This window comes from Felis catus, chromosome B3, assembly GCF_018350175.1.
Source record: "Felis catus isolate Fca126 chromosome B3, F.catus_Fca126_mat1.0, whole genome shotgun sequence".
Lineage (NCBI taxonomy): Eukaryota > Metazoa > Chordata > Mammalia > Carnivora > Felidae > Felis > Felis catus.
The window spans coordinates 94,961,915-94,984,343 of NC_058373.1; the positions used below are offsets into that span (position 1 = coordinate 94,961,915).

At 34.4% G+C, this 22,429-nt stretch overlaps 1 protein-coding gene across 2 annotated transcripts in view; it reads right to left on the reverse strand.

The window, feature by feature from the left end:
* Positions 1–22,429, reverse strand: part of MDGA2 (MAM domain containing glycosylphosphatidylinositol anchor 2) — an 852,594-nt gene that overhangs the window by 201,228 nt on the left and 628,937 nt on the right. The window lies entirely within an intron of this gene.

A 22,429-nucleotide genomic window follows, 5' to 3' on the forward strand; every position in this document is an offset into this window, starting at 1 on the left:
TTTCTTGGCCAGGAAGACCTTACAACTTCCCACATTTTTCATAGGCTTGTCTTCTCTCTCCACATTAAATTTTCCATTCTTTAGAATTCTTCAGTCAACTCTCTTATTATTACTATAAATTTTCTTGTTACAAGATCTCACTTTTTCTCATGAATTTCTCTCTTTTATATGTTGATAACACAAATTCTAACTTTATCCCAAGGCTCTTTCAGTCTATGATTATAGCCTACTTCTATATCCCCAAAGTCTTTCAAATCCCAAACCAAAGCACTGTTTATTTCTTGACATAGTTGGTAGTTATCAACACACCTCATCTGCTAACTGAAAGCTACAGAATTTTGTTTTACCATTTCCTCTTGCTCACCACTTCTAATCAGCTGCGTTGTTTCCTCTATCAAAAATGTCTCTCATATCTGCCTATTTCTTTTCCTGGCTAGAGGCAGACTTCTCAGTAGAATTCATCATTTTCTCTTCTTGTGACACTACAATAAGTGGTCTCTGTCACCAGTCTAATTCTTCCAGGCTTCCTACTACCCTGCTATAAGCGTTATCATTTTAAATACAATTTTGTTCATGTCACTGTGAAAACTACAGTACTCACTGAGAGTGCTCATAATACTGTTTTAATTTTTTAAAAAAAGATTGAAAACAGCCTGACGGATCCATTAAATAAATGGTGGTACAGTCACATTATAAAATATGATGCAGCCTTTTAGATGATGATGTAATACACCTACATTTATTGATAAAGATGCTGAGATTGCTAAGAAAAAACATTCTAGTGAATAGTATGAATAGCTGTTATCACTATGATTGAGTAAAAGATGTTACTGAGCACTATAAACAGTAGTATCAAAATTTTATATCAAAAAGACATATGCTGGTGAATGTTAGCAAGGAGCTTCTTGAAAGGAAGAAAATATACCTTTATATTGTTAGTATCCAGCACTCTATTTCACACATAGTAAGAACTCAGTAAAACATGTTAGACTGAATGTACAAATTAAGAAAGGGAGGCAATTTTGCACTGATTTAGAGGAGAATAGGAGGCTTATACAGGAAAAATCTAGAGGAAAAGAAAATCCAGGAGGAACTGTACCAAAACACTAATAGTGGTTCCCTCTGAGTGTGGGATTATTGATGAATTTTACTTTCTTTGTATATTTCCCTTCATCTTTCATTCTTCTACAATATGGACAATGCATATTAGTACATCATAGGTTCCAAGAAGCTCAGAGAAATCTAAAATGTTAATGCAACCAATTTTCCAAAGCTCATTTGATAAAAACTCCATTTTTGAATAACACAAATGTATCACCTGGACATAGCATTCTGTTCAACACAGTCTGAGAAACGCTTACTCCTTTAACACTCATTCTCTTGCAGTTTCACTGACTGGTGAACTTCAGTGCCCTTGAACAAGCACTTCTTTTCTATGTTCAGCATGTCTGGCCCTTGCTGAATTCTAGTAGCTCCTGCTTGCCTCATGTGTTGAGATTCAGTTCAAATATTATCATTTTTCTGATAACTGCCTACCACTAAGGCTGGGTTGATTGCTCACTCTTCCTGAACACATATTACACTGTATATTTGTTTGACCTGTACTTGTGGCTTTGCCTTACATTTTCTCCCACTTCTATGCCCCTAAACAGACAAGCTCCTCAAAGACAGAGTATCTTATTCTATCTCTAAAGTACCCTGCTTTCCTGCTTGGCAGAGACCAGGAAGTCATGACATTGAAGAAGGAAGGGAGGGAGAGAGGGCAAAAAGGGTAAAAGATAAGAAGATAAAAGGCTATGAGTATAATAGAAATAAACATAATAGAGACAAATCATGAATATTATAAAAGTGATAAATCATGAAATGTAGTATTACTTCTATAATTAATAGCCCATACAAGTAGCAGAATCTTCTGCAAAATATATTGTTAGCATGGATTTCAGATGCGGTATATCTTGAGAAGTGTGTGGGTGTGTGAGAAAGTTGAGAGTCAAAAAAAGGACCCACCAGTTTATCTTTTCTTTCACCTTTCATTTAAAAATTCAAATATATAAGCTGTAAATTAAAACAAAACAAAACGAAACAAAACAAATACAACAGAAAGAGCTAGCTTGAGGACATGCCATTTAATTATGTCATGATGTTTTTTCCATCCTTTTGCTAATCAACTGAATTATTTTTTCTTGAAACATCGTCTCCAGTGAAAGCATCAAACTAAGTAGAAAAAAGGGAAATGTCTGCCCCTCTGAGATCCACATTTATCCATAATGTACTCAGTAGAAAAAAATTCCCTCCTGGTAAAAACACAAAGGTAACTTCTATGACATATAGGTTATACATGCCCCTATTTTGATTTGTGCTATCTGAAATGCTACTGTGGAAGATGCTATAATCAGAGAAACTTGAAAAGCATGATATGACACCAAAGTTTCTCATTCTAAACAATAAATATGTGACAAGTAATTCAAACTGGTTTTCTGTCAACATTTCCATAGTATCACAGACCGTGAAATAAAACAAATATCGAAAATTCAAATGATTTTATTTCTTCAGTAGGAAGGAAGCTGACGAAATTTAATCTTTAGTCATTACTCAGAAAATGACTGGCCTATTTTCTCACTCACAAGAATGCAGGGGAAGGTTAGTTCATCTGAACTATATGAGAAAATATCATGTGATCTGAAACAAAGACATCAGAATATGCTAATTACAGACAATGGTTTAAAACACATAACTATTTATAGTGTGTTTTAATAAGAGATATTAAAAGAAAAAATATATTTCCTTTAACATAAAAACCATAATAAACTAAGTAGTAAGTAGAGTTTTCTCCAGGAGGACAACCAGACTCCCATTTTTCAAGAATCCTAAAATAGCTATGTCATTATTTAATTATACTTGAATTTTAGGGAGAAATCGTTTATAACACCTATGTATGTTTTAAAGTAATATGTATAATCTGTATTTGAAACATTAAAAAAAAAATCAGAAAAATGTGTGTTTATAAAAGTGACCCCTAGAGGTCACACTTCAGGAATTCTCAAGTTGACTGGATGTATATAAAGGAATATAAGAAAGACTCAAGTAAATACCGAATTTGTAGATATAACTAATTCAAATGAATCAACTCTGTTTGTTTGTTGTTTTTGTTTTGGTAACCTTCAAAAACAACATGTGAATTTTAAAAATTTACTATAAACTGGATGTGAGTTTCATCCTTGGTGATCTACTGATTGAGACGCCAAGGTTAGTAACATCCTTATTTCAGACCACATAATTTTAAAGTAAAGATATTCTATCACACTTCAGTGCTTTCTCAGCGTCCACATCAGCAGTCCTCAATCTCATTTTTGCTAACATATTACAGATTAGCTTTATAAGTATGAGATGGGCACATAGATATATTCAAAATGTGAAGTTATAAGAAATCACAAAATAATTTTACACGGACATACAGAACTAAATAGCTTGCAATTGCAACACTCACTGACGGCATATCAGTAATGACTTCTCACAATGGACTAAGGAAAAGCAAGATAAACTATTAGTTAAGTGAAATTGTCAGCATGTCTCATTTCTCTTCCACTCAAAAAAGTATACCCAATATAAGTGAGAATGATATAATTATTGTAATCTATATTTTAAAACTTCCATACCCTAATATTGGAAATTTTCTAATCTAATGTAATATAAACCTCACAGCTGATATGAACACACAACTGAAAGGAGGAATAACTGCTTTAATACATGAAACATATAAGAAAGTGAGGTCTATGGCCATTGGGGAATATTCATGTGACTATATAAGGGAATTTCGAGAATTTTTCTTCATTTAAAGCTAATTCCAATCCAAGCCACCAAAATACTTTTAAACTAATAAGCTTAATTAATATGTGCCAATTACTAAATATTTAGTAAGATGTGCTTAAAAGATTTTCAAGGTGATAAAGAAATCCAGCATTCTAAAGACTTCTCACTTATGAATGAACCTGCTGATACTGGCCTCCTTTAAGAGACCATGACCGGGAACATAATGTTTGATGAAAGACAGCAACATTCTATAGTTCATTTCCCATGAAAGGAATAGAAATCACCAATGGATACTTATTGGAAACAATTCCTATTTTGTAAAATCACAGAGATAGACAATATGTGAATTATAGGATATGTAGCACATAGAATGTTTTTGTAGTTTGTTTTAAAATATGCAGAACTTCTCTGAGCAACATTTTAATATAATTTAATGCAATGTCATATAATACAAATATATTGAATGATGCACTTCCTTCTGGATTTTCTTCCCCCTTACAAATGAATTACTAAAATCTCATTGATTAATGTTTCCCCTCCTTAGTCTTTAGTAAAACGTGTCATTCCACCATTCAAATATCTTCAGTAGTTACTTGTTTTCTAGGATAGAGGTCTAAATCCCATTGCTTGTTTTGCCCCTTACCTGCCAAACTTTATTAAGCTGCAATTTTTCTGTGAAAAGTCCTCTATTCAATGTAGCCAGGTCTTTGGGTTCTTTTAATATACTTGGCTCATTATCTTCCTTCCTTCTCTCCAGAAATGATGTTACCCTCATAATACCCATCCAATCATCCACCATTGTATTAAGGCCCAATTTAAGTTTCTTGTTCCCTTAAGTCTTTTTGAATTCTGTGTCTCTTATTCATTCTCCATGTCTCCGAATTACAGCATATCCAATTCATTCTACATATGCCAGAACAAAATGCCTCTCTCCTTTACAAAGTAGCTCAGATGTCCTGGGGTCAGCACCAGGTTTTATCTACTTCCTCAGGAGCTCCCACACCATGTTACATTTTAAAGTATTTCAGAGGAAAAAAAAATAAGTATTTCAGAGGTGCTTGATAAATTCTTAAGTGATTCATAGAGCACCAATGACAGTTACTAAGTAACCAAAGTAAGAAAACTATTGATGAATAATCACCTCTTGATGATCCAAGGCTTAATTATAAAGTGTATGAATTTCAAGATCATTTTTCACACATGAACTAACACTTTCAATTTTTAATTAAAAAAACCACAACAATCCAATTGGTTCCTATAAAGTTAGCAATTCTCCTAGATTTTAATTTGGTCACAGTAATGATATAGGGAGGTAAAATATCAGAAGCATTTGATAGTATTGAGTAATTTGTCCATGTTATGGCTTTCTTCTATTAGCAGTAAAGAAGAGGCTATTTGGCTCTACAATAGAATGTCCTTGGGGACCCATATTCTAAGACTTGTATTACTTATAGCCTCGTGGGTAAATCATATATGAAACACGCACTTATTTTTAAACGTTTCCTTACGCCAGATGGTAAGCCTACTGTTTTTGTCCATGATATGAATACACATAAATACTTCTCTTATCACACTCTGTAAATAAAAAATTGCCTTTTTAAAAAATTTTGCACTGACACACATTTTTTTTACTGACTCACCTACAATAAGTTATGAGATGCAAACAAAACAGAATTGACAAGATTTTGCAAGTCTAGCAATAAAACCAGAAGAAAGAACGTGTGAAAAACAAACATGAGGTTTCAGTACCCCAGCATTTGCATTTGGAAATTCTAAGGGGAAATGTACCTGCAAGCACACATACATATACATATACATTGCTTACTTCTGAAAGACTTTTAGAAAATCTTATTACAATGGTATTGTTAGTTATTTGGAATATATGGGGAGAGGCAGGATCTTGGAGGGTAGCAACTCTGGAGGGTTTAGTATTGGAAGATGGAGGACATGCCGTGCCATTCAATCAGGAAAACAACTTTGGCAGGCAACAGTGTGGCTGTTCCAACTTCACTCTCCCAGCAGGTGTTGCTATGGCACAAGAATAGTCTCTGAGGGATTCAATAGAACACAAAGTGTAAGATGAAAGAACAAAATAGAAAATCATTCTCTAAGTGGCATTCATATTTTCCCTGCTACACAAGCTACAAGTCCAGTTGCAAAGAAACATGGGTTCCATTCTTGCTGCCTCATAAATACATAAGTGAATAGGAACTTAACCTAAGGTTGCTCATGTAGCATTTGGTTAAATGTAGTTTTCGAGTATCTTGCATTGTTCTGATCTTCATGTAATTTGGTTTTCTAACCTGATTCTAACCTGATTCTAATCTTCGAAGAATCATTAAGATAAATCTGTGTCAAAAAGAGAATTTTCTACTCACCTCTTTGGAAAAAGATATGAAAGTTTCCCTTGTTTCTGTGTTTAACTTCCCTTCCCCTGACTTACTGTATGTGTTACTCAAGCAGTGAAATATAGAAATAGCTGATGGTCACTGATTAAGTATGTAAAGTCTCACATGTAAAAAACTTAAAAAAAAAAACTAAAAAACTAGGAGCAAGATAGTTCTGCTTCCTAGTGACTCAAATTATGATAAAATTTCAACAAGGTAGGCATCTGGGCTAGATTTGAGAATGTTGGAAGAAATAAGGACTGCAAAAGAAGCACTTTCTTTTTTGCTGTAATAAGAAAGAATTACAAGAGTCAAACCATCAAATAAAGAACTAAGATCTTCACTAAAATATGACTGGGTTATTTTATAAAAAATAATAATCTATAACATCATTTCTGGGAAACGGGATCAATTCTTTAACTTAACTATGTTATTATGTAAATTCCATTTCATTTTTGTATGTCTTTTTAAAAATAATGTAGAGTTGGGGCGCCTTGGTGGCGCAGTCGGTTAAGCGTCCGACTTCAGCCAGGTCACGATCTCGCGGTCTGTGGGTTCGAGCCCCGCATCAGGCTCTGGGCTGATGGCTCAGAGCCTGGAGCCTGTTTCCGATTCTGTGTCTCCCTCTCTCTCTGCGCCTCCCCCGTTCATGCTCTGTCTCTCTCTGTCCCAAAAATAAATAAAAGTTGAAAAAAAATTTTTTTTTAAATAATGTAGAGTAAAACTGAAAAACAGTTATTTGGGCGTAAGAAATCAATTTAGATTTTTACCTTTAAAAGTTGAATATTGCACTCTAAACATTTGTTACAGAAACTAAAAATAACAAGGAGGAGAGAGAGAGTATTATAGTTTAAAGTTAACTCAGAGATTCCCAAATTCCTGAAATTCTTCTGTTCTGTAACATATTTGTGTCCTTGCCTACTCGCTCTTAAAACAGTTTATCCAAATACATTTATATGTGTGCATAAATGCACTATCCCTTAAATCAATAGCAAAACATCCTGGGAATAACAAAAGCAGAACAGCATGTATGAAAACTTATGTGTTATTTTAGAGCTAACACCAATTCATTTTAACACACATTTTAGAGCTCCTTCAAAAGATAAATATGCTTAAAACTGAGGGCAAGAGAGATAAATTAGGCCATTCCCTACCTTCAAAAATGCACTATGCATTACAGAAAATGATAAATAGAGAGGATTCTTTGTAACTGGTAATTGCTCATAATTATTTTTAAATCTGATGGCTTTTTTTGGTAGATGTGGAGAGTTTAGGAGAGATTTAAGGTACAAAATTAGAATGTGACTTGGGCTTAACCCAGCCCACTTTCCAGCTGTCCAATTTTAGGTCATTTTGAGAATTTAATGATAATTTAAAGATACAATGGCACAATGCACACTGGAGTATCCCTGAACTGTGAAGTACTTTGAGTTGTACACTTGTGAAGAGCAAGGCTCAGGGCTGGCAGCCTAATTTCAGATCCTTACTCTACCACCTACTAGGTGCGTGACCTTGGGAAAGTTGTCCAACCACTGTCTCGTTTACTCTAAATAAAGTAGCATAATAGTACCAACTACATTTTTTTAGGACTAAACAGTAGAATACATACAAAATCTTGAGCACAACGTCTAGCATATAGTAAACACTCCATATATGTTTATATGTTATGTTTTCTTATCAGTGCCTTTTACTGGTGTGGTATCAATGACTGTATTTTATTGTTATACATATATTTCTATATTGAGGGCAAAGATCTTGCTTTATTCATACCCATGATGTCTCAAGTATTGAACATGGGTACACACAGAATCAAAGAAATATTTTTAAAGTATATATATATATATATATATATATATATATATATATATATCACATTGCCATTATCAGTTCTATTGGAGATACATATGCATTTCAGATGAAAACACTGTTTGAAGAAGATAACATTTTGGAAATGGACAGCAATGAACTTTTTAAAAATCCGAACAAAGGCATCCCCCACTGCCAACCAAGGAAAGAAGGTTGCAGATTTCTTTCATTAGACACAATAATTTGATCAGTGTGTTTGGATATTATCCTAAAATGGCACATAATACAGATATCCCAGCTCTCATTCTGTTTCTATGAAATAAAGGGGCTTGGACATTCCTAATACATCTGTTCCTCCCTTATGAGAATGACAAAATGTCAGTGCTGTCCATTTTCACAAAGGTCAGGGTGTTGCCATGAAAACCAGGGACCAGTAAGTAAAAAGGAGCTATCTGATCATGTTAATTATGTGATTGCTTTTCTGTGGATGATGGAATTCTAAATTAAAAGGATGATAAACTATAAATTATATATCAAATGCATCTTATGAAAGCATAGCAAAAGAAAGATGCTTTAAAGCAATCCACAATTTATTTTATTTTCTAGAGCAACTGTTGCTCACAGTGGTAAACTCTTCAATGTGGAATGGCTAGAAAAATCAATTTGCTTCTATAATAAAAAGGCCATTTGTCTACTTGTAGAATCCATGTGACATTGTTAGGCCCCTTGTAAATGATCACGCTGCACAATGCCTGTGGTTTACAAATTCCCTAATTACACCACTGATTGTGTATCACTGAATATGCCTTATCCTGTGGAAATAGACACTACTACCATTTTAATAAACATTTTGACATAAAATGAAGCTGGCTCTTTCACGCTTTGTCAAGAGCAAGATGAAACAACCAGTGAACACAATGTTCCATCAACAGATCAAGGCCACATGTTCTTTACAGCAAATGAGGCTTAATTAACAGATCTGTTAGTAGGTAACTAACTGGTCAATTAAAAAATAGGTTTCTTTTTTATTACACATGAACACTTTATTAACAAATATTCTCCCAATGAATGATTGCACTTTATGGTCCCTTCTGCCAGTCTGCAGAAGTATAGAATGATACAATAAAAATATGAGCCCAATTTTAAAACCAAATAAAAACTCATATAATGCCATTGATTGGAATGAGACATAACTCGTTCTGAGCTCATATATGAGTGTGAATAGAGTACCATATTATTAATACGGTTTTACATTGCATTTTATTCCTAAGCAAGGATATTTCTGCTTAAATGTCAACTAAATATATTTTGTTTACAAGTATTATTTAGACAGACTCGGTAAAAGTGGACTACTTATGTTTCATTTATAGTGGACTGTAATTCACACGAAATCCATTTTAGATGCAGACATTTGAACTGCCTGTCATTTTATTTTTTCTACTTCACATATTTAAATTACCAGTATATTTCATATTGTGCACAACAGCCTTTCTTTAAAGTGCAATGATATGCTTCACATTTCACATCTTTTTAATCTAGTCATCACTGATGGAAGATCTCTAAACTTGGGGAAATTCTGACTTATTTACCTGTCATGTACTTGAGGGGAGTCCAGCATTCTCAATTCTTCAGTTTCCCTGCAAATCACTGCCATGTCCCCTTTTCTAAAGCTTTCAGTCCTGGTTCTAAACGGCCTCTTAGGTTGACTTTCACCAACAGGTCTTCTTAGGCTCCAATTGTTTAGTCAAAGATGAATGAAAGGCAAACACATTATGATTTGAAAATTCTGAAATGAATTCAATCATTGAAAATACATTTCTCACAGTTTGTCTCTGGAGTCTGAAATCTCATTTCGTGAGCTCATTCTATTCAGAGGGTATGTGTTTTATATAAAAGGCAGCCATAAGTGACCTCTATTCAACACCTTACTGTGCTACTTAGAAACTCTGAGGCCTAGTAAAGTTACTTATGCTTTCTAAAGCTCAAGTTTCTCATCTGTAAAATGGATATAATCACAGCAGTACGTACTTCAAGGGGTGTTCTAAGGATTCAATGAAGTACTCATTTTAAAGTACTTAGCCCAGCAACTAGAATATAATAAAAACTCCAAACATCATAGATTATTACTTCTTGTAAGTAGGTATTCTATGTTATGTGGTCTATAATTTACTTTTAATCTTCCACATATGGTAATGTTTTGTTTATTCTATTTTGTGTATATATATATGTGCACTCTCTAAGCTGCATGCTTGCATTTCATGCATTTTTCTGCTTTTATTAAGCTGCAATATAATTTTTTTTAAAAAATGCTTCACTATAAACAATGTGATTTATGTTTATATGCTGTAAGTTTTAATGTATATTCTAGGGGTATGGTTATTTAAACTATGCCACTCAGACCCCAGGTGTGGTTAAAGTAGTATTTTAAATACCCAAACCCTGGGTCCACTCTTCTCAGGAAGCTAGGATAAGTATAACGATGTTGAGCTGCACTAGAGGATTTTTAACCTAGCATAACATTGAAAGTGAAACAGCATGAATACTGTTCAAGCTGTGTGCCTTGGTTAGAATAAGGTAAGGCCTCACTCTGCTTTTGTGAGTGGAATATAAGACTGGTAAATGGAACCTAACATCCTACCACTCTTTGGAGTGGTGTTCTCAGAGCAGGAGAGAAAGGTGTGTTCCATCATCAACAGAGGGCATGGCATATGATCCAACCAGGTTACCTGAATCTCTTCTGGAATATTTTAAGACCTCCTTTAGTGACCCTTTCATGCAAGGCCCTTGTCAAATTCAGAATCACTGAGATAGTAAAGGGAAATAGCCATTTAATGTAAGGTGATATGACATTTTATAGCATGCTGCAAACTCTTATACTGGACTTTGCATCTGAGATTGTAAGCTTAATTCATAATGTGGCTATAGGAACTAAGAAAGTACCTAAGCTTTGGGGTCCATTTCCCTCTCTATAAAATGAAACGTATTAGGTAATCTATAAATGGCCTCAATATTTAAAAACTATGCCAATAAATGAGACATTTAGAAATCTTTTAAAAATGTTTTACAAAGTAGGTGTCTGGGAACCTGCCCCAATCATCTTTTATTTTAAAACTAGATATTCAAAATTTATAAATTTTCCAAAACCATATCACCAAAATTCCAGTTGTAATGATTTTCTAAATGTATTTAATCTCTTTCCTAACCTCACTGATATGCCACAATGAAGGATGAAAAATTAAGACTGAAAATTAATAAGGTCCTTTTACTAAAAAAATGTATTCATTTGTAAGCATATTCTTTGGGGAAAGTTCTTTGCATTAACATTAGTTCTAATTTCTACTTTGGAGATCTTAAAAGAGATAGCTTTGATTTAAGACATTCTAATATGTAAAATGAAACCTACATGCTGCACACAAGTTAACTCACTATACTAATTGTTCTAGCGGATGCTAGAAGATCTAGGATTCTAGAGTATCTGCTTCCACAAGAGCAAAATGATGATCAAACTATTAGTCTATGGATCTAGTCTCCACGGCTACTTCTATTCATTTCTCTGTTCCTCACCTGATAATGGTAGATTGGTAGTGTCACCTACAAACACAAAATTATGAAGTGTGGTCATAATCACATAAATAGTAAATATAATGTTATTTCCCATAACTCTATCCTCTTCTCTAAGCAAAAGATCCAGAGTAAGTTTTTATATCATAGCTTTAAATAATATACCCTAGCCTATATTCTATTCTTAAGCATAAATTTGATGGAGAAATTTATTTTTCATCAATTAATGGGTAGACTGTCATCTTTAACTCTAGTAACCAAATTATTGATAGTTATTATAATTTTAAATGCAAATTATGAAACTAACTAATAGTGTTTAGTCCTCATAAGATTAGATAAACCTATATTTAGTCATTTAAAATTCAAATAGTTCCTATGCCCTCATTGCTTGCATTTATAAAAGGACGAAGAGTATAGGAAGCATAAATTGGGTATTCTTTCCTATTTCCCATTGATCTGTTCTTATCTTACTTGTTCTTATCTTAATGCAATCTAGGAATTTCAAAAAGTGTTTAACTCTGCCAAGTGAAGAAAATATTCAACACAAGACATGGTAATTTTACAATAGCTAAATTAGCCACTGTTAAACTATAACCTGTAAGGTAGAAACTTTGTTTTGGTATTTGTGGGGTGGGGGGGGGAAGCATATTTTAAGATGAATAACAGGGAAACCTATAAATCCAATGTTACTTCCATAATTACAGATATTCAAATTTATGTGAGAAAATTCTAATTACAAACATGATTAAAGTTTATTGAACTATTATAGAAAATACAGAATTTTTGCATTTATGCCCTCCCAAAATATAAGTAGCAAAAACATTGATACAATTCATGCTTTTCAAAACAACTTGTAACTTACTGATAAAGCTAACTAAAAGCATTTTAAATATTCCATATCTCATTGCAACTGATCTCATTGCAAAGAGAATTAGTGTAATTGTTACTTTTTGTAAATCTCTCTTTCTCTCTCTCTCTTCCCCTCTATTCCACTCACCCTCTCTCCCTTAATTCACAATCCTTTCATTAGGAGAAAGATAAGAGCTGCTTCCATTGTCAAAATTCATGCATCAATATTAAAGTACCTGGGACAAACAAAATCTTTCACATGCCTCTTCATGCTGATGAAGAGATATTAAAGGTCCTACAGGTGCTATAAATACATAAGTTTTCCCCGGGGTATTCCTTCTTCCACACAAATTGAGGAGCTCTTTTTCCTTATGTCCATTTTTTTAAATTTTCTTTATGATTTTTTGCTTTTTTCCACCATGTCCTTGGATATATTTTACCTTTGTTTCATATTCTCTTCGTGGACAAGTTCATCCACTTCTAATTAATGCAACTGCTTGTGAAATCCATGCTCTACTTGTGACCTTTCTTTTGGTCATCAAACTTGATTCTCTAATTGGTAACCAGAAACTCAAGGATGTTGTTCAACCCTTCAGCTATAAATGATCCTAAATCAGTTTGTCCTCTCAAACGTCTCCCACAACCTAAAGTCTCTCACTCAGAAGGTGGCATTGCCATGTTCTAAGCAGCTGGAGTATAACATTTTGGAAGCATAAATGAACAATATACTTTGGAAGGGACTAAAGAATTTATCTAAGCAAACAGTTGACAACTATGTGTTGTTAATACCATTTGTGCATGAATTTGGATCAGAATTGTTGCCCAAATATCATCTTACATAGAAGTCCTAATATAAGAGAGATACATGCTTATCTCTGATTGAAACTGAAAAGAAAGGGGGGGGGGTTTATAAAACTTCCAGCTGGTTATTTACTGTCTCTCTCCAGTTCAGTAGCCCTTGAAAATATTTCCCCCAAATCCCTAGTTATCATTAGAACACCATTTAAAACCAGTTACCCACTTGATTCCTTTATTCTACAGATGAAAATTCTTGAGGTCTAGACAGACCCAAGGTCATAAAGCTATTAAGTGGTAAATATGGGCCTGGACCAAGTCCATAGCTTTGTTCTAATATCAGTCAGGCTTTCTCCCTCTCTCTCCCTCTCTCTCTTAACATTTTTTTACCTCTCTCTCTCTCTTTTAAAAATTTATTTATTTAAATTCAAATTATTTAATATACAGTGTAGTACTGGTTTCAGGAGTAGAATTAGTGATTTATCACTTGCATATACCACGCAGTGCTCATCCCAACAAGTGCCCTCCTTAATGTCTATCACCCATTTAGCCCATCCCCCTACCCAACACCCCACCAGCAACTCTCAGTTTGTTCTCTGCATTTAAGAATCCCTTATGGTTTGTCTCTCTCTCTGTTTTTATCTTATTTCCTGATGCCAATCAGACTCTCTCTTAAGCTGACTTGAGAGTATTGGTCACTGACTAAATTGTCCCTTAACAGGAGAGGTTAAAAGTGCTCCCCAGTGCCTCATCTGATTCTTATTAATTTCTTCAGCTGAAGAAATAGCCCCTCCCTTCCCCCGCTCCAAAATGAGGGTGTTTTGTTTTGTTTTAATGTTCTTTTTTTCCCATTCGATTTCTTTAATCTCTTCCTTAAAAATATTCCAAAGCTATAGTGGAGAGATAAGGAATCTAAGATGCAAAGAGGTTTTATTGACTTCTCAGATGACATTCATGAGTGACATTAATATTCACATCCATGAAGGACTGCCTAGCCCCACTGCCTTTTTGCTTCTTAATAACAATTTTCTGTTTTCTCTCTCACATTATCTCTAAATGAAACTATTTTATATCTCCACCATTCTTCCTCTAATTGTCTCTTCTTGGAACTCTGAAGATTCATCCAATGAATAGCCTCCCCCCCTCCCCAAATACCAATCTGATCATACTCACCCCTTGATAAAGTTCTTTGGTCATTCTTGCTTGAGTGAATGAGATCTAATTATATGCATTTTCTTCTAAGATCTAGGGGCATACAATCCTCATTCTTAATCCAGTTCAGATGCCACCTGTTCCATAGAACTCTTGCTGACCAGATTCAATCATTTCATTCTATATGTTTCTATATTTCTCTGATAGCTTGTGAAGCAACTCTAGACTTCATCTGTTATTAAAGTTTTCAAGTGTATTCTCACTATGATATACAATCAATTATGAATTATACCCTATTTGTTTTTATTTCTTCCATACCTCCTTTCCTACAGTGGTTGTTGAATAAAACTTTTTTTTTTTTTGGATTGAATATGCACTATGTTTCATGAATTAATTCCAGAATTGCAGGTGACAACTATACTTAATTTCTCTCTGCTATGTTAGAACACTTGGCTTTATTCCTTCTTGCACTGTCAATTAGCTTTGCCTCTCAAATTTAAATTTCCAAGCCTCAATATTCCTCCACTAAGGGCAGTTTCTTTAGGGCTGACAGACTGTGAAATAAAGGTCTTATATACCAGATGGAAGGAAAAAATACCAATGTTGTGAGCTATCGATAGGGTGTACATTTCTTGTGGAGGGTTTCCTGTCTCCATTAAGATGACTTCAGAAGTTTCAGGAGTCTTTTTGTAAAGAACTTTGCCTTATTTTTGTGTAATTTAACAATTTTTCTCTTAGGTCATTCAGCACATTTTAATATGGCACTTGGTAAGACTTCTGAAAGTATCTTTACCTTAAAAACATTCAAGTATGGGGTTTTGACTATTTGAATGGTTGTTATCAAAGACAACACAGAATGGTCCTAAGCTCCAAACACCACAATCCCCATTAAGCTACCTGAAATTAAATGATAATAATAAGAATAATGCAAACAATAATATTTGATATGGACAACTGATATTTTCTCAAACCTACTTAAGAGTGAGTATAGACATCTTTAGAAAATTTTGCTATTTTTCTTTTATTATTGCAAACATACAATCTAAATTAAAGCCATATTAGCTATCCAAACACAGATTCCAGACAAGTTGCCTGGCCACTCCAACACTTCCGAATTGTTGCATTTATAGGTCTCCTTTGTAGAAAATCGGCATCAGCCACTGAGCAATACAAGATTTACATAAATGAGCAGAAGAAATAATTCCAAATTATTAAATAATTTTAAAGTTAAAACATTTAATATAAGGAATAAAACTTATTTTCAAATAGGCAATGTTAAGCATAAAATATTCTTGGTAAACTTTTACATACCTAAATAGGAATTTATATAGCCACACCTACCATACAGGCCATCAGTAATACCATCCTTTACTGAAAGCACAAATGAAAAGAATTAGGTATCTCTCTGAGTATGCATAGCCCAATATTTCCTAAGGAATGTTCTGGGTATGTGGTGATTAAACACAGTATTTTGCAGTTCAGTGTCTCTCTGGGAAATTCACTAAGTACAATAGCAATTTAAGGCTGTAAGTACCACAGTAAAGATATATGCTAGCTACATTTAGTTCCAGTCCCAGTGCTGTAAATGAAGAGGAAAGCCTATGAGGAGAAAGTGGGAAAGTCTGTACAAGAGATAATTCACCAGTTTTTAGAGTGACAGTCTCTTTACTGACACACTGCTCAAAACGCAATGCTTCTTCTTGACCCGTATCAAGGACAGATATAATACCCCTTCCAATAAGCACAAGAGTCAACTGAGAGAGAAAGCTTCAGCATTGAGAGTAAATTCAGTCTGTAAGAACCAGTCCTGCCTGAGGCCAGTGTGAATAGTAGCCAATCAGCCTTTCAGAAAAAAGCACACTGACCCTATAATCAGGAGACTCCAAAATTCAGTGTATCAAATTTTTTTAAAGTTGTTTTTTTTCATTGTCTCCTCAGCTATTCAAAACAATTTTTTTAAATGTAGAAACAGATAAAAGATAGCTCTAAGAGGTCACAAGCAGAATAGGGATGGCAGCAGAAAATTTTGTGTGTAAGGAAGGAGATTTGAGCTATCTCAAGTAATCTCAGAAGATCTTAATGCATTAATTCTAGAACTTGGACCATCCTAGCAGACAATTATCAGCTTAACCAGGGACCCAATAAGATATACAGATGAATAAGAAATAGAGAAAGGCTGAGATTTCACCTCAGTCTATAGAAAATAAATTAATATTTGTATAGACAAATAGCAGTTATTTGTGGGTTTAACTTAGTTTCCTAGTAAGTCCATAAGAATTCAGCGTTGTTACTATTTTAATTCTTAATAGAGTTCCAACAATCTAGGTTAGATTTTAGCACAACATGGCCTGAGGCAAAATATGGCCCACATCCTGTTTTTATAAATAAAGTTTTATTAGGACACAGTCATGCCCATTGTATGTGGAAGCTTTCCTACTACAACAGCAGACTAAGATAGTTGCAACAGAAACCTCATAGCCTACAAAGCTGAAAATATTTACTATTTGGACCTTTCTAGAAAAAGATTGCTGACCTCTGTTCTTCACCATTAATTTGTAGGTCATGGACTGAACTTCATAATTTTGGAGTCAAGGAAGAAAATGAATTTTTCTGGGTCTAGTAACTGAGTAAGTGATTACATAACTTTTCACTGCATGGAAGTTTCCTCTTATCAAAGCATTGTCAGATCTTACATGCATTGGTTTTATTTATGATTTCCTCTTACATGAAAGGGTCTATCTTTCACTACAGTCGTTCTATAGAACTTCAGTTTTAATCAGCAGAATTTCATGCGTTTCTATTATTCTTTAACTGAAAAAGGGCAAAGAAGCAAATTAATGAACAGGCTTAATCATTTTTCTTTTGCCTTCCAGCTCATTAGCTATTCTTATTAGTTGTGTATTATATCCCCGTGTTATCAAGAGCGTTTAATTTCACAGGTGTGAATGCTTGTACAAACATTTGTTAACCATCATATTTATAGTAACCAGTCAGGTAGTCAGCAGCGAAGCTAAAATTTCAAAATTATTTTCTCAGTTGGTCAGCTCTGTGTGCCTATGCTTATGGTTTAATCCTCTAAATCTTGCTCAATTTTCTGCTATACAAAATGCTCATGTATTCTAACAAGGGAGGAGAAAATCGTCAAATCTGTTTTGAGTCTTCTGCTCTATTTGCCCACCAGATGTCTCACCATGGGAATTCCACAGATCGCCAGTCTCACTGTTTATATTTTCTAGCATGATGCAGATGCTTCTGAGTTTCCTATAAACCTACACGTTTGTCAGGTCATGCAAAGAAGTACATGCAAACTAATAAGTACCTAAGGACTTTACCTCAGAATGACCCTGGAGGAAGCAATGGAGTAATTCTCAGCAAGCCTTCTGAAAATTAAATAGTTACGGTAACAATTATATTTTGAAATGAATAACAATCAGGTGAAAAGATTTTAAGAGTTGGTTTTAACTATTGCTGGGATTTTAGGCTAAAATTCACATGCTTTTTTCAGCAAGTATGGGGAAGATCTTCATTTTACAAAATTGAACTGTTACAATGAAAATTTCAGTATATTTACTTTTAACTGATAAATTTATAATTACTACAATGTGTTTTTTAAAGCTGTGTACTAGATAAAATATAGCTTCCATAATGATAGCAATAAAATTGAAATAAACCAATACAACTTATCTTAATATCAATTACTATCAATCCTATAGTAAAAGCAGAACATGAAGAATCATGTAATATTTCCAGGACTTTCTTCATCCTGTATATTTTGCCAGCTGTACCCTCCTCCCTCCACTATCCCTATCACAATGCCATTTCTATCAAGATTTAACTCATATGTCATTTTCCTCTGAAACTTTCCTGGGCGAATATTAAAGAAAGCATTCACAGTTCCTACAGAAATATGATCAAATTTAAGTACAGCTTCCTTCCCAGTATAAACTCTGCCTAATTTCTAAGTCACCTGATAACTAAGTAGTATGAAAACTTAGATTGTACGGTCCCTAAGGGAAAGGCCCATTTGTCCATCACCATATGACATGGAGCCAGATGCAGAACAATAACAGTAGAAGAATCTGCAAGAAACATGGAATTATTATTATTATCATTATTATTATTATTACTATTATTATTAGAATGAGAGAGAAAACATGAGTGGGGGAAAGGGGCAAAAGGAGAGAAAGAATCTTTATCTGGTTCCATGCTCAGCACAGAGCCCATCACAGGGCCCAGTCACATGATCATGGGATCATGACTTGAGCCGAAATCAAGAATTGGACATTCAACCAACTGAGCCACCCAGCTGCCCCAGAAACATGAATTTTAAATAGACAAAACAAATGCAATAAAACAATCTGAATGCTTGCAGAGTCAGAATGAAAGTAGCTACTAATAATGAATTAATGTGAAAATAAGACAATCTATCATCATATATCACAGTTTTTATTATTCAATCAAATGCATGAGGCAAACTCCAAAATAAATACATGTAGCCTTTCTCTTCATTTTTTTTAAATCAAATCATTATCTTTTTAAAATATTAATAATTCTGTAAACTAGGATTTACCTTCCTGAGATATTTTATATTTCAGTTTTAAAAGTCCTCAAAAGCTATCTAGAGATGTGGCTTTCATTAAAAAAAATGCTTTTCTAACTATATTAGGCAGAATTGTCTTATGGTACCTCATCCTCAGCTTAGTAAAGTTAATATATGTCTCTTAAACACAGTAAGTGATAACTCAGGCCTAAGTGTAAGATTTTTATGAAAAACAAAAGATTTAGAGGTTTTCTTTTAAGTTTAAGATGTCACCCTAAATAGCTTACATTTAACATATAGAAAACATCTAGCACATAAGAAAATCACGACCACTTGGTCAATCCTAAATTCCCTGAAATAGTAATAATATAACTAGCAAAATCCAGAACCTAAGAGGTCCCCACATATTTACTTAAATATTAACCGCAATTTCCTCCTCTTTGACTTCACTCGCCCGATCTGTGGAAATTTCCTTTGAATCCTCCCGTGTGGTTCATAGAATTAACGTAGTCCAAGATTTTCCTCCATGTTACAGCTTGTTCATTCTCACTGTTCAAATTCTACCCCCAGGAATACCTCTATATTTCATCCTAAAGCATTGCTTTAAGTGGAGTCTTCTACTATGTGAGGATAAAAATAATATTTTCAGTACCCATTGAATCACATAATCTCAGATCTGCAGATCTTTATAATGTAATCCGGTATTCCATTCTACTGTAATCAAAATAGAGCATGAAAACAAGTTTTGGCATAAAGACAGAATATGCGATCGCCTCCAGTGAGTGACTCATGCTTTAGATTAAACTTCATCTTCTTCAGGCCTTTCTATCAAAGTTCAATCCCCTGTGCATGTCAGTACCATGCCAGCCACACTCACAAGGATCCTGTGCTTAAATTAATGCTTCGATGTTGTTACCGTGAAATTCTCAGCAAGTTCTGAACACGGGATCTGCTTTATGTTTCCACAGGACACCATAAATTATGGAGCCATTCCTGCCCTTAATAGTGATAACACCTCAAATCACAGTATACATTGGCATACTGAATAATGTTTCTTACAGACAGTAGGAAATTATAAGGGAAGGGAGAGAGACACAAAATGCCTAACTCAGAGTAATAAGAGAAAAGAAAACCTAAAAAGGAAAGCTATGGGTACAAATTAGCTCATTTCTTTATCTAGTAATTATTTTGGGGGGGGGGGGGCTGGATGGCTCAGTTGGTTGAGTGTCTGACTCTGGATTTCAGCTCAGGTCAGGAACCCAGGGTCATGGGATCAAGCCCTGCATCAGGTTTCAGACTGAGTATGGAGCCTGCTTACGATTAAGATTCTTTTTCTCTCTCCTTTTGCTCCTTTCCCCTGCTCAATATAAGTAAATAAATAAGTAAACAAATAAGTAAGTAAATAAATAAATAAATAATAAATAAAATTACTTTTTGAGTACCTACGAAGTACTATGTATTGCTCCAGATGCTGATATTATAAAAACAAGCAGTACAGACAAAGGCCTAGACTACATGGAGCTTCCACTCTAAGGAGGAGACAGACAATAACCAGGTCTGTCTGTGATGGGTGGGGGACAGCAAACGGGAGTGTTTTAAAAGAGGACTTAATATATCTCCTTTTATCTCTAGCATTGTTACATTTGGTAACCAGACCAGATGATAACAGTTTAAGAAATTTTACTTATTGTAACTAAACTTTTATTACTAAGAGGCATTTCTACAATATTTTCTGCTTTTCTGACATTTCTTTTCACTTAGGATTTTTAGAAATTTCATGAATCAATGCTAGTTACCTCTTCTCCTTTTCTCTTATAGCCCATAGTTTGAAATGGGTAATATAAGTAGTATATTTGAAAATGAGTGTCAGGAGCCACCAGGGTGGTTCAGTCAGTTAAGCATCTGACTCTTGATTTTGGCTCAGGTCACGATTGGACAATTCATAGGTTCAAGCCCTGCATCAGGCTCTGCACTGACAGTGTGTAGCCTGCGTGGTACTGTCTCTCCTTCTCTCTCTCTCTCTCTCTCTCTCTCTCTCTCTGCTTGGGATTCTCTCTCTCTCATTCTCTCTCTGCCCCTCCCCTGCTTACTCACTCAGGCACACACACTCTCTCTCTCTCAAAAATAAATAAACATAAAAAAAAAGAGACAAAGAAAATGAATGTCAGAACTAATTTTGTAGATATTATATAATACTCCTTTCTTCTGTCCATTCTACGTTCCCTCTTTTGTCTAAGTTTAATGTTGAATGAACTATGCTACCATCAGACAAGTCTGTTTCGATAGCAGTATTGATTGTTTGGATCTGGGTTTATGTCACTACTTCCGGAAAAAAAAACCAAACAAACAACAACAACAAGAAGCAAACAAAACCACACAAACAAGCAAACAAAAAAAAGCAGTGTTCACAATTTAGTGTAGACCAGTTCTGGAAAACCGTCCCTCAAAAATAAGGACAGATAATTCTGGGTCTTACAAAATTGTTCTCACTCTTACAGGAAATAACATTGTGGGATGTCACCTAGCACACTGATGTAGGCAATCAATGGATGTCTGTTGACTGAATGAAAACATAAACAACGATGACTAAGCATATCAACAGCTTTCTATGAGATATCCTAAAATGGTGCCAGCACCAACTTGGAAATAAAGTTCAGATAATAGTTACTATCAAAATAGCTATTACTATCATTTTGCCTAGAAAGTGACTTCTGCCAAACACAAGTAACTTTCATCCCTCTAACCTCCTTTCACATTAACCGTGGCTGATAAAAATGAAATATCTCTTAGAAATAATGCGGAATGGTGAAAAGTAAGCACATGTGGTCAGTCTGAAGATGGACCTATGTCCCTTAAGGAGTAAAATCAATCCAGTGTCCACCGGAATTTAAATCATGAGAAGACACAAAATCACAAGTCAATCTGTTACCACACGAGAGTCAAAATGCCGCCTGACTGGAAAGGAAAAGCCGTTTAAATGTTCTCAAAACAGAGTATGTCTGCTGGCGACATCTGTGCTCTATGTTTTCAACACGTATTATTCACCCTAGAATTATACAAAAATCCTAAATTGAAATTCAGTCTGGTAACAAGCTGGCAAAACAAAGCTACGTTGGTGTCGTCCCCATGCATACTGATTGCAGTTCACAGAATCACAAGGCTTTTTAAAAACATCCTAAGAGGTAAGCTAGCATGTCCTCCCATACCAAAGTCCTATAATTTACCTCATCTACAGATGCATGTTTAGTCGAGAGAAAATTGATAACACTTTCATTTTTAACTTTAAAAGAAGGAATTTCACTCCAGTATATTTTTATATTTAATCATTCCCACTGTGAAGAGATTCTATCATAACGTTCTTCAAAAAGTCACATCGGATTACAAGTTTAACACTTTTATCATTGGTTTGAATTGGTGGAAAATGCATTTCTTATAAATCTTGTATTTGAATACTTTCAAATGATCTCTTAGTATTTGCTTCTTAGGACTAAATATTTTGTTTGTTTAAAATTTCCAAAATTTGCCTTAA